The sequence below is a fragment of the Procambarus clarkii genome, chromosome 81, assembly GCF_040958095.1.
Source record: "Procambarus clarkii isolate CNS0578487 chromosome 81, FALCON_Pclarkii_2.0, whole genome shotgun sequence".
NCBI classification, from domain to species: Eukaryota; Metazoa; Arthropoda; class Malacostraca; order Decapoda; family Cambaridae; genus Procambarus; species Procambarus clarkii.
The window spans coordinates 6,046,177-6,060,062 of NC_091230.1; the positions used below are offsets into that span (position 1 = coordinate 6,046,177).

Here is a 13,886-nt window from a genome sequence, read left to right on the forward strand (position 1 = left end):
ATGTCAGAGAGATGGGTCTGAATTTGTGTAAATTAGGCATTTATAACTATTATGAGTCCCTTTTCTCAAGATCTGTCAGGTAAAACACTCTGCCTTAGACTTTGATTAAACAATTCTAGCAAAGTGCTGTTTGGCAGCTCAGCACGTTCTCTCATGGTATTGTATGTTATGCCATCCTCTCTAGGAGAGGCAGCCTTACCTTTCTTAAATGCATTTTTTACGTCAAAAGGAGTTATGTCATCTGGCCCTATTTCACTACAGGCAATTTTTAATATTAATTTAAAGTCACGATTTATTATGGTACTAGCGAGATGGTGTTGTACATCTAGGGGCAGGCTGCTTATACTGGCAGTGCTTGCATATTGTTGAAGCAGCATGTTGGCATATTATGCCGGTGTATGGTGATCAAGTTGACGACTGCTAGTATGAAAAATCTTATTAATTATATTCAACATTTGGGATGAAGATGTTGAATGATTGGTGCTTTGCAAAAACATTTCCCGGTGCCGGTTATACACCTGTTCCTTTAGCTCTCTAAACTCTCGGCTGGCCTTAAGAAATATGATGAGGGTGTCAGCTGTTTGTGTTTTATACTGCTCAGTTAAGGTGAGAACTCTGTCATGAAGAGGTAAGCTTAAGGCGTGAGTTAGTGAACCACCTCTGAAGGTACGCATGGAGGGAGGGAGAGAGGTTGATATGTATGGAGGAGGGGGCTGGACGGAGGGTGGTAAGGTAGGAGGGGGAAGGTGATGGAGGGAGGGAGGGAAGCGTGTGTGTGAGAGAGAGCCAGGAACACCTCAGTCTGGGCGAAGTGGTGGTGGAGGTCAGACGTGACTGCTTCGTGTCGCGTCGCTCTTCCCCCTCTCTCTCTCCCCTCTCCCTGGTCACTGGCACGTGCTCCCCTTCCCCCCATCCCCAGCGCGTGTGTTCTCGCGAGTGTTCCTCGTCGCTCACGGTCGCGTAACACGTGAATAGCAGACATAACTTCAGAAGTAGCACCACAGACCATCCACTGCAACTCGCAGTAAGTTCTACCTGCTTCCTTCACACCAGTGTATACACTGTGGTCCTGTATACACTGTACTACTGTGTACACTGTAGTACTGTGTACACTGTAGTACTGTGTACACTGTAGTACTGTGTACACTGTAGTACTGTGTACACTGTAGTACTGTGTACACTGTATTACTGTGTACACTGTAGTACTGTGTACACTGTGGTACTGTGTACACTGTAGTACTGTGTACACTGTGGTCCTGTGTACACTGTAGTACTGTGTACACTGTGGTCCTGTGTACACTGTAGTACTGTGTACACTGTGGTCCTGTGTACACTGTAGTACTATGTACACTGTGGTACTGTGTATACTGTTGTACTGTGTACACTGTAGTACTGTGTACACTGTAGTACTATGTACACTGTGGTACTGTGTATACTGTTGTACTGTGTGTACTGTTTACACTATTATGCTGTGTACACTATGGTACTGTTTGCACTGTGGTTCTGTATACACTGTGGTGTTGTTTACACTGTGGTACTGTGAACACTGTACACTGTAGTGTTACTTACACTGTGGTACTGTGTACACTGTGGTACTGTGAACAACGTGGTGCTGTTTACACTGGTACTGTGAACACTGTGTTGCCGTGTTCACTGACGTACTATGTACACTGTGGAGTTATTTACACTGTGGTACTGTCTACACTGTGGTGCTGTGTACACTGTGGTGCTGTGTACACTGTGGTGCTGTCTACACTGTGTTACTGTCTACACTGTGGTGCTGTCTACACTGTGGTGCTGTGTACACTGTGGTGCTGTGCACACTGTGGTGCTGTGTACACTGTGGTGCTGTGTACACTGTGGTGCTGTGTACACTGTGGTACTGTCAACACTGTGGTGCTGTGTACACTGTGGTGCTGTGTACACTGTGGTGCTGTGTACACTGTGGTACTGTCAACACTGTGGTGCTGTGTACACTGTGGTGCTGTGTACACTGTGGTACTGTCAACACTGTGGAACTGTCTACACTGTGGAACTGTCTACACTGTGGTCCTGTGTATACTGTGGGGCTGTGTACACTGTGGTACTGTTTACACTGGTACTGTGTACACTGTGGTACTGTGTACACTGTGGTGCTCTGTACACTGTGGTGCTCTGTACACTGTGGTGCTCTGTACACTGTTGTCCTGTGTACACTGTGATACTGTGTACACTGTGGTACTGTGTACACTGTGGTACTGTGTACACTGTGGTACTGTGTACACTGTGGTACTGTGTACACTGTGGTACTGTGTACACTGTGGTACTGTGTACACTGTGGTACTGTGTACACTGTGGTACTGTGGAACTGTGTACACTGTGGTACTGTTTACACTGTGGTACTGTGTACACTGTGGTGCTCTGTACACTGTGGTGCCCTGTACACTGTGGTGCTGTGTACACTGTTGTGCTGTGTACACTGTGATACTGTGTACACTGTGGTACTGTGTACACTGTTGTGCTCTGTACACTGTGGTGCTGTGTACACTGTTGTGCTGTGTACACTGTGATACTGTGTACACTGTGGTACTGTCTACACTGTGGTACTGTGTACACTGGTACTGTGTACACTGTGGAGCTGTCGACACTGTGGTACTGTCTACACTGTGGTGCTGTCTACACTGTGGTGCTGTCTACACTGTGGTGCTGTCTACACTGTGGTGCTGTCTACACTGTGGTGCTGTCTACACTGTGGTGCTGTATACATTGTGCTGCTGTCTACACTGTGGTGCTGTCTACACTGTGGTACTGTCTACACTGTGGTACTGTCTACACTGTGGTACTGTCTACACTGTGGTACTGTTTACACTGTGGTACTGTCTACACTATGGTACTGTCTACACTGTTTACACTGTGGTACTGTCTACACTGTTTACACTGTGGTACTGTCTACACTGTGGTACTGTCTACACTGTGGTACTGTTTACACTGTGGTACTGTCTACACTGTGGTACTGTCAATACTGTGGTACTGTCTACACTGTGGTACTAGGTACTATGTAGTACTGGGTACACTGTGGCTCTGTATACACTATGGTACTGTGTACACTGTTGTACTATCTACACTGTGGTACTATCTACACTGTGGTACTGGGTGTGGGAAAAACTGATTCGTGGGATTTAATATTTATTTCCGTTACACATATTATTTAATTTATTTAATGATTTATTTGTTTATAATGAATTAGTGTCAATTAAGAGAACAGCTTAGTTGCATTGTGGAATGGTGCCCGGTTAGTAAACAATAGATACGTCTACGTCGCATAAGCTGAATCTCTCGTGGACCAGTCTATAATGCGGTCGTAGCATGCTTCTCGTTGCACCAGGTAAATTGTTGTAACTTCTTCTCCTCCTTCAATTTCACCTGTCAAACATAAGCAATATATGATGGCTATGTCAGGAAAAATAATTATTCTTTTTAAATAATTTGGGCTTACTAGTTCCGGGTGGCTTGCCCAGCATCCTAACCACTTATTATAACAAACAAATATGGCCATATAAGTACAATAATAACCGTCAAACTGGTATAGAACACTTCACTATTTGCTAGTGAAGGGGTCCAGATTATAGATGATTTGGCGTCCTACAACATTTAAACTATAGGGATATGTTCCTGGAGCCTCGCGCGCGTGCTCACAGGCAAGACTTTGTTGTTGTTAATAATGGCGTCTCTCTTCCAGATCAAACGATGCGTCGAGAAATTGGTTCGGTTTTATTTCGGGATTATTTACGTTATTTAATATATTTGGTTGTAAATTATTTTATTTAATATAGGAAAGTGTTTTTTGTCAATTTCATTCGTCAGACTGCAGGATTTAATATTATTTGATCTATATTATTTGTAGCAAACCATAAAGAACGCGCAAGTATATTCACATTTTCTAAAGAATGATGCTTTCTACTATATCTTAATAGGTAACTAAGGTAATATAATCTTAATTTGTGTTAATACAAATTCGGCAGCAATTTTATCTGTTTATTGAATTGGAAGTTAGTAAACGGTGTCAGTATTTCCAACATAATTACAGGGGAGAGAAATAAGGTTCGGAGTCCACTGTTTAGAACTGATGAACACTGATACTTCTCCTCAGAAATATTTGATTAATTTGATGTTAGTGGCACATTTGTGCATCAGTTTGTACAGGACGGATGTCCCATACTAGAGTTGCAGGTGTTGTAAGTCTTTAGGCGATTTCATTTTCCTGCTAACTCTTGTGATGCTAAGTTTCTAGCCTAATTAAATTTTATTTAACCCAGAGGACTGAATGTGATCATTTACTACAGTCAAGTATGATTCTGAGACTGCAGTGGGGTCATTGACACTGGGCACAATGACATTTAGAGGATTGAATGTACCCAATCATTATAGTCAAGTATGGCACTAAGACTGCAGTGGGATCAGTGACATTGGTCGCAGTGAATTGTAGCTGATTAAGATACTGATTTGATCACTGATTTTCCACTGAGGCCTCATGAGCTTATGTTCAGCTTTAAACGATGATATCAAGATCAATTTTTGTTGATATAGCCAGCTGTATTCTCGTTAGCATATTTTACTGGAGTTTTATATTCAGATAAGAAATTTCTATTTGAAAGATTTGGCTGCAGGCATAGGCTTCCTTAGGCTTAATACTGGGCCTGTGAGTAACTTGCCTCCTGTAGAATTTAAGAGGAATTTGGTAGTGGCTCCTTGACCTTCTACACGTCGGTCCGTTGGAATTGTATCCACCACGATGGCCTGCACTTGACGGACGTAGCCGCCTAAACGTACTGGTGGTTACACCACCTGGTAGACTTTAGGTCCTGTATCAGCCAGGAAATCCAATATATATAATTTCAATTGAGTTACAGGTTTTAATTGTAGACCGTCTGCCACCATGTTTTGTGATATGTACTCTGGGACACCTGTTCAAACAACCCACGGGTATGGACCCTGGCTCTCTTAGTTTTGATGGTAAGTTGGGCAGTAGACAAAGTTGCATTTTTCTGGACTTTGTCGATAAGACACTGATTTTCTGCCACACCTTGCAGTACTATACAAAGGTAGGAATGTTATTTTCCGTCTTGGTGGTTAGGGGATTTTAATTTGGTGTCTCCGCACAATGCTGCATGGTGTCTGACCCTTGTTACACCTATTACAGATGTTTAATTGTGTCTCACAGGTGTTGGTGTTGTGTTTTCAGAGGCACCTCTTGCAATTTCGCAAATCTTTGAGTCGCTGACACGCGCGTCACGATCAGGAGAATTAGTACAGTGGTGTATTGAATGTTTCTTTTGGCAGAACAAACATGTCCCAAAGCTTACAGCACCTTTTGGAGTCGACGCCTTGGGTGGCGTTGTCCCTGGACCACCATGCCTCGTGGACCACCATGACCAGTGGATCACCATGCCCCGTGGACCACCATGCCCCGTGGACTACCATGCCTCCTGGACCACCATGCCCAGTGGACCACCATGCCCAGTGGATCACCATGCCCAGTGGATCACCATGCCCAGTAGATCACCATGCCCAGTGGACCACCATGCCCATTGGACCACCATGCCCAGTGGACCACCATGCCCAGTGGACCACCATGCCCCATGGACCACCATGCCCCGTGGACCACCATGCCCCGTGGACTACCATGCCTCCTGGACCACCATGCCTCCTGGACCACCATGCCTCCTGGACCACCATGCCTCCTGGACCACCATGCCTCCTGGACCACCATGCCTCCTGGACCACCATGCCTCCTGGACCACCATGCCTCCTGGACCACCATGCCTCCTGGACCACCATGCCTCCTGGACCACCATGCCTCCTGGACCACCATGCCCCCTAGAACACCATGGACCACCATGCCCCCTGGACCACCATGACACTGGACCACCATGACACTGGACCACCATGACACTGGACCATCATGACACTGGACCACCATGACCCGTGGACCACCATGACCCGTGGACAACCACGACCCGTGGACCACCACGACCCGTAGACCACCACGCCCCGTGGACCACCACGCCCCGTGGACCACCATGGCCCGTGGACCACCATGCCCTGTGGACCACCACGCCCCGTGGACCACCATGCTCTGTGGACCAACATGACCCTGGACCACCATGCCCCTTGGACTACCATGCCCCTGGACCACCATGCCCCATGGACCTCATGCCCCATGGACCACCATGCCCCTAGACCACCATGCCCCATGGACGACCATGCCCCTAGACCACCATGCCCCATGGACGACCATGCTTCTAGACCACCATGCTTCTAGACCACCATGCCCCATGGACAACCATGCCCCTAGACCACCATGTCCCAGGACCAGCATGCCCTGTGGATCACCATGCTCTGTGGACCACCATGCTCTGTGGACCACCATGCTCTGTGGACCACCATGCTCTGTGGACCACCATGCTATGTGGACCACCATTGTGGGGAAAATTGTCGGGATTGATTATAAAAGGGAGAACTACTTGGGACTTGTTCGGTACTAAATTAAAAATTACTGTTTGTAAAATTAATAAAACTGCAATCCCTAGCTAGGGTCGTAAAGCCTCGCTCCTCTTGTCCTAATGACAGACTGTGGGCTGTAAGGGCAGGTGAGGTCCCGAAAGGTGAAAGGAGAAGTTGATTGAAGATCTTCAGTCCACCTGCAGACAATTTGAGGCATCAGCTTGTATTGTTAATACAAGGATAAGATTACACTAACTCAGTTCAATAACTGAATTGTGGTTCTGTTTAAATCAAGGATCTAAACATGTCCACAGTCCAGCCTAGCACCATAACTACTACAGCCAATATTCTCATACAAATAAGCACAACAATTTGTATTATAAAGGTATGATATATTTAAATATGATATCAAATGACCCTAAATGTGGTCTAGGTGCAATGGAATCTAGGCGTTTGAATTAAATTCAGTATGATAAACTTATACGATGAATTAAAGATAGATAAGCAGTTGTTAACTTTAATGTATATGATCAATTATATATAAATATATATTCAATTTATGTGAAGAGTTTCTGTCAAGCATTCCTTGACTTTCAGAGACTGAGCTTGAATAATTAATGAGTGTCCAGATATAATGACTGAGGATGTGGCGAATGAGTGTCTAGATAAATTTAAAATATTCGGTTGCTGAAAGATTAATAAAAACTTACTTAAATTTGGGGCGTCGCCCTGCTCTGAAGCCACAAACAGATTTATTGGATAGATTAAGGTTACACAAGCATGCAAATGGCCAATCAACACACTACAATAACACTCAATATACTTAATCTAAATGCCGGTGCCGTCTGACAAGTTGCCAGACAAGATAATTCTCTTGTCGAGTTTAGGCACTATATTTTATGCCACAGCTTTGCTGTTTATTATTCTGGTAGCTTTGCTAGTAGATTGTCTTTATTTGCGTTTGCAGGATAGGATAGGATTAGGTGTGGTGGAGGCAGCGTCACTTCGAGCCACTCTACACCCTTATGTAGATAAAGTACTAGGAAGTACTGTCTTCCCTCAGGAGTCCAGTACTGCTGTCTGAGATGTGTGAGTGTGTCTAACACTCCTCAATACTTGATGATTTGTTGATGTGTATGTAACACAATCAACCATGTGATCCAATGATTCTTTGGTAAAAGCCATGGATGCACAGAATCTAAATTGATATCTGCGTGTTTAAGTCTCCCGCCACAACGCAGTATATTATGATTTTCTGGGTCTATCCACAGACTGAAATTGTGTTTTAACTTATGAGGAAGATTTTCATAGTCATTCCCATAAGTTTCTCTCTGGGTTTGTCTTACCCAATAAATAAGTGCTTCTGGAAAGATGTATTTTATGGCCCTTTTCATGAGATAATGAAACATGTTTTGTGTTTGAATAATTTGATGAGCGAGGAGTGACGAGTACAGTCAAAACGGATGTGTGCGCTTTCTGCCTGGCGGTAGTTATGGTTTGTGTCATGATGACGTGTGGCTTTTGTTCCGGCCAACTACCATTCACTAACCATCGATGCCCATGAAACCAAATATTTGCCTTAGTAAAGTGTTTAAACGTCATCCCTCTAGATAAGAGATCAGGTGGATTATTTTTTGTTGGTACATGCAAGAATTGAAAGCCTGCAGAAATCTCTCTAAATTCCGGACAGTTGACATTTTGTACCCATTGTAAGACAGCTTCATTGTCAGACCATATAATGACATCTTTGATGTTCATGGTAAACAAGACTTGTTTGATATGCACTGCTAAGTGTGTGCCAGGTAGCAATGCTGTTAATTCCTTCAGAGGCAAAGTCCTTTTTTTTTTTTACTGGAGTGACCCTGGCCTTAGCGGTGTATAGATATGATTGATGGGAAGTCACTAAGTAAGCACAGGCTCCGAAAGCACTGGCTGACGAGTCTGCAAAAACATGTTGTGTTCCTTCATCATTTTCCTTGACTATGTGTCTCGAAAAGATTATCTGTTCGACTAAAGTTTGTTCTTGAGCCATCTCAATCCAAACTTTTTGTAACTGGGGTGGTAGTTGATTATCCCAACTAACTTTTGTCTTCCAAGCTTCTTGCACCAATATACGCCATTTGATTGTTAAAGGGTTTAGTAGACCAAGTGGGTCGAACACTTTGCTAACCTGTGAAAGAAAATCCCTTTTTGAAGAATGCAATAGTTTACTGGTACTGATTTGATTGATATCGTGTCTGAGATTAGGTCCCATCCCATACCTAATACTTTTTGTGATTCAGGTACAAGATATTCATAGTAATCTCTTTGTTACGGCCCTCTCGGGTCGCAACCGGGTTCTTACTCTGATGTTGTTAGTGGAAGGGTATCCGGCCCCCAAGCCAGTAGTGGCTTTCAAGGGATGTGATCCGTAACGCAAGTAAAATAAAAGGGGAAGGGAAAGAAAGGCAAAAACTTAATATTATAATTATTACCATCACCAATAAATAAATATATGAAGATTACACGGGGGGGGGGGGGGGGGGGGTATAAACACTAGTATATACACTGTTGTCTTCTTCTGAAGACTCTGGATCCTCACGGTGCTCACGATGCCGAGCTCTTGGTGCTCTTGTGGTCTCACGACGAATCCTTCGAGAATCTTGAGTCTACCCCGACCACAGGCCAGCCAAAACACAGTTCCACTGGGGGCACCGTCGTGGAGGCCGTCAACCACAAGTCCAGCAGATAGCTGGCAGGTTCCAAATCAGCGACGCTGGTTAGGCCAGTCCACGATCGATTACTAAGGTAGCGAACCCTAGTCAGGAGCCTCGTGTGATACCACAGATCACTCTCCTTGCCACAACTCCCCAGTGGTTAAGCGTCTCCACCAGTCAGTCCCGGGTATGACAATCCTTCAACTGCCGCTTCACAGGCAGGGTAACACCACAGTGTTCATCCGGGGGCGACTCACAGCTGCTGCAGCAAACACTTGGTGACAAGACGGCTGCCTTGGGTAGACTGACTCAACTTCCATTACAGCAGTCCCAGGTCGACTCTGTAAGCAGACACGTCATCAATAACAGGGACACACTAAAGCACCTCACTTACAGGCTCAGACCCAAACGCCCACCTATCCACTCCATAGATGGCGTTGTCGTCTGAGCACCACCTCACCAGAGGTCGGCAGCGGCTGTGTTGTGAGCTGAACAGGACTGGAAACTGGCCCTCGTGGCCAGTACACCTAGTCCTCACCAGGTGTCGTCGTCCATTTGGAGGGGGTTTTCGGGAGCTGACCCACAGATGGCGCGGTCGTCACTGGTCCGTGCTCGGTCGTCGGGCTCGGGTCCGTAACATTGAATTTTGGGACCATTTTGATGTTCCTCACCGGATCGAAACCACTGGTTTCCGTTGTTGGCCTCCGACCACCTAACCGCAATACTTCTAGTTCATGTTGTCTCTGTCTTTCTTTCTTCTAATTCTAAACGCCTCATCTCTAATTCTTTTTCACTTTGCTAACCTGTGAAAGAAAATCCCTTTTTGAAGAATGCAATAGTTTACTGGTACTGATTTGATTGATATCGTGTCTGAGATTAGGTCCCATCCCATACCTAATACTTTTTGTGATTCAGGTACAAGATATTCATAGTAATCTCTTGCTATTTGATTTTTCAATGTTGCAGTATTACAGGCCCAAAATTTGTAGTGGCGTGTTGGCACGTTGCAATTCCTTATTGGCCTCTTGATATATTTGTAATAGATCAGTAGTACTGTTAACTGTCCGTTGAAAATTATCTACATATATATTTAGACTGATATCAGCCTTATAGGGACTTGATGAGTTTTGCAGATGAGTGTCTAGAGCTGCTTGCAGCAGAAATGGACTAGACGTAGCCCGGAAGAGTACAGAGGAGAATCTGTAGGTCACAATAGGACTATTTGGATCTTCAGGGTTCTCTACCCATAGAAACTTAGTGAAGTCTCTCTCTTCTTCCTGTAAGCCAACTTGGAGAAAAGCTTTGCTAATATCTGCATATTTGTTAAGTCTAAACTTCAGCAGTATGTCATACAATTTTTGAGTTAGACTTGGACCTGTTCAAATTAAAAAAAAATCAAATTCAAATGTTTATTTAGGTAAAGTACATACAGGGAGTAATACAGATATTGATGAATTTATAGATAGAGCTAGTACATACAATGCCTAAAGCCACTATTACGCTAAACGTTTCTGGCAGGAAAAACACTAAAGACTAAAACTTAATACAAACTGAGATTAAAGTATAAAATGTGTTGAGAAAATATAAACATAAAAATAAAAAAAATAAAAAATAAAAAAGGGGGGAACATGGCAGGAAAACATCAAAAATATAATTTGGTCGACAAACAGCCTTGTTTAAAAATAAGACATGGGTTGGCATTATAGGGATAAGGTAGGTTACAGGGAGTTAATTAGGTAGTGCTTAGTTTTTATCTTAAACTGGTTAAGAGAGGTACAGTCTTTAACATGATTGGGAAGGTCATTCCACATTCTGGGTCCCTTGATTTGTAGAGCATTTCTAGTTTGATTAAGTCGTACTCTTGGAATATCAAAAAGGTATTTGTTTCTGGTGTGGTGCTCATGGGTTCTGTTACAACCTTCAATGAAGCTTTTAAGGTCAGGATTGGCATTACAGTTCAGCGTTTGATATATATATATAATACACATGAGAGGATGTGCAGTGACTTAATATCTAACATATTCAGAGATTTGAGAAGGGGGGTACCGAGTGATGTCTGGGGCCAGAGTTGGATACTGTTCTAATATCAGCTTTGTGTTGAGTAATTAGAGGACGTAAATGATTTTGGGTAGTAGAACCCCAAGCACAAATACCATAGTTGAGATAATGATAGATGAAGGAGTAATAGAGCGTCACCAGGGCAGGGCGAGGTACATAATATCTGATCTTAGAAAGAATGCCATCAGTTTTTGAAACTCTTTTTGATATATTTAGAAGGTGTCCCTGGAAATTCAGCTTGTGTTCAATGAGAACGCCAAGGAATTTGCCGTTTCTTTTGTTACAAATTTGGGTATTATTTATCCTGAGATTTATTTGATTTAAGGATTTTTTGCCAAACAAAATACAGAAACTTTTGTCAATGTTGAGGGTGAGTTTGTTTGCAGTTAGCCAAAAATGGACTTTATTTAGCTCAGTATTCATTGTGACATTAAGAGCAAGGGGGTCAGGACTGGATTAAATGAAGGTTGTGTTGTCAGCAAATAGAATTGGTTTGAGGTGTTGGGAGGCATTTGGAAGGTCATTAATGTAGATGAGAAAAAGGAGACGGCTAAGTATACTGCCCTGAGGAACACCAATGTTGATGGGTAGGGTGGGAGAAATTGAATTATTCACAGAAACATACTGGAGCCTGTCAGTAAGGTAAGATTTGAGGTAATGCAGGGAGTGACCTCTGACTCCATATTGATGTAATTTAAAAACAAGATTCTGGTGGTTGATAGTGTCAAATGCCTTACACAGGTCCACAAATAAACTAACAGGGAACTCATTTTTATCAAGAGCTGCATGTATCAAGTTAATCATACTAATAAGTGCATCATTTGGGCTTTTTTTGGATCTGAAGCCATATTGACAGGAGCTAAGTATATTGTGTTTGGCTAGATAAGAGTAAAGCTGCTTGTAGATTAGTTTTTCAAATATTTTTTGACAAGTTTGGCAGAATTGATATAGGTCTGTAGTTGTTAACATCAGTGAGATCACCACATTTATGGACAGGGGTTACTCTCACTATTTTTAGAATATCTGGAAAGGTTTGGAGTTCAAGTGACTTGTTGAAGAGCACTGCAATAGCAGGAGCTAAAAATCTGGAGGCTTTTTTGTAAATTAAAGTTGGTATCTCCTCAAGGGCACTAGACTTGGTTTTAAGGGCAATGATTATCTCATTAACATCAGTGGAATTTGCAGGCGTTAGGTACAGAGACTGTGGATAGTTAACTGTAAGATAGTCCTGAACATCAGTACTGGAGGATGGAATATCATTTGCAAGGGATGACCCAATGGAAAAGAAGAACCTATTGAACTCAATAGCAGTATCAGAGGCTGTAAGCTGACAATCGTTATTTGACAGGAGTATTGGTTTGTTATTTAAACTCTTCTTTGATCCCAATATTTGTGAAATTGTGCTCCATGTTTTCTTAATGTTGCCCTTTGTTTGGATAAATTTATCTTCGTTGTATTTAGTTTTGGCTCGTCTAATTATTTTAGAAAGCAATGATGAGTAATTCTTTGAAAATTCTTTGGAGACGATTCCTAACCTATACTTCTTCTCAAGGTCATGTTTTTTATTAATGGATTTAAGTATTCCCTTTGTAAGCCAAGGATTGCTTAGCCTTTTAGTTGTGACTATTTCGTTAGCATAGGACAGTGCGTGTTATTAAGGCTGAGATTATGGGTGGGTGTTATAAAGGCTGAGATTAAAGGATGTTTGTAAGAAATCATTCAAATTGGTTTCTTGGGGTAAAGATTTAGAGCTACAATTAAAAATTATTCGTAAAGGAGTTGTTTTTTTTCTTTGATTACCACCATGTGAGGTAAAAACATGGTCTGTTTGTTTACTGTCAAGTTTCACGACTTCAATTAATTTATCCTGCAGCTGTTGAGCAATAATCTCTTGGTAGAGATGTAAATGCTTAGGCCTTTTTCTTAGCTTTGCTAATAATGATTTACATTGACTATAGGTAACATTATTGTTGGTAGGTAAGGTTTTATGGTTAAGTTTCCAAGGTAACCTTACCCAATATTGTCCATCATGATACTGTGCAGTATCTAAGTATTGATTGTATGTACAAACATCATCAGGACTTGGATGTTCAGGAATTAGTCATATTGCATCAAGTTACCACAATTTATGTACAGATTCCAATCTTTCATCAATTATGTGGGGGATATTAAGTGGGGATTTTTCTTTGCTCAGTCAAGCTTAGTTTCTGTATGGTCTGATTTTTAGGAGTTGTAGCTTCAAGATCTAGTAATCTTGTTCAAATGCTAGATCCTTGATTGATTAGTTCCAGCTGTGCAGTAGGCACTGAATCTGTAGTAATTTTTTTCTTCTAAGGCATTTACGTCACTCTGTACCTTACAAACTTGTACAGCTGGTGAAGAATTATCTTCCTTTGGCTTTGCTTGTGATCTAGATTCATTATTGATTCTGTTGGCACGGTCTATAAACTGTGTACTGAAATATGGTATGTGCATCCTGGCAGAATAAACTTCTAGGGACACTTGTAGCTCATTTGGTTTATCTGTCTTGGGAGCTTGATTTCCTACAGTTATATTAACTGTGGGTGATATGGCATATGAGCCAACATTACTCTGTTTCCACTTTGCAGAAGATGAGTTTTGTTGCCTTGATCTTTGGTTGTCAGTTTT

At 42.6% G+C, this 13,886-nt stretch overlaps 1 long non-coding RNA gene across 1 annotated transcript in view; it reads left to right on the forward strand.

The window, feature by feature from the left end:
• The first annotated feature begins 817 nt into the window (after positions 1 to 817).
• The window catches only part of LOC123773111 (uncharacterized), a 239,088-nt gene continuing 226,019 nt past the window's right edge, over positions 818 to 13,886 (forward strand). The window contains exon 1 of the long non-coding RNA XR_011225216.1: positions 818 to 1,024. This is a non-coding gene — a long non-coding RNA (uncharacterized lncRNA). The remainder of the gene's footprint in view (positions 1,025 to 13,886) is intronic.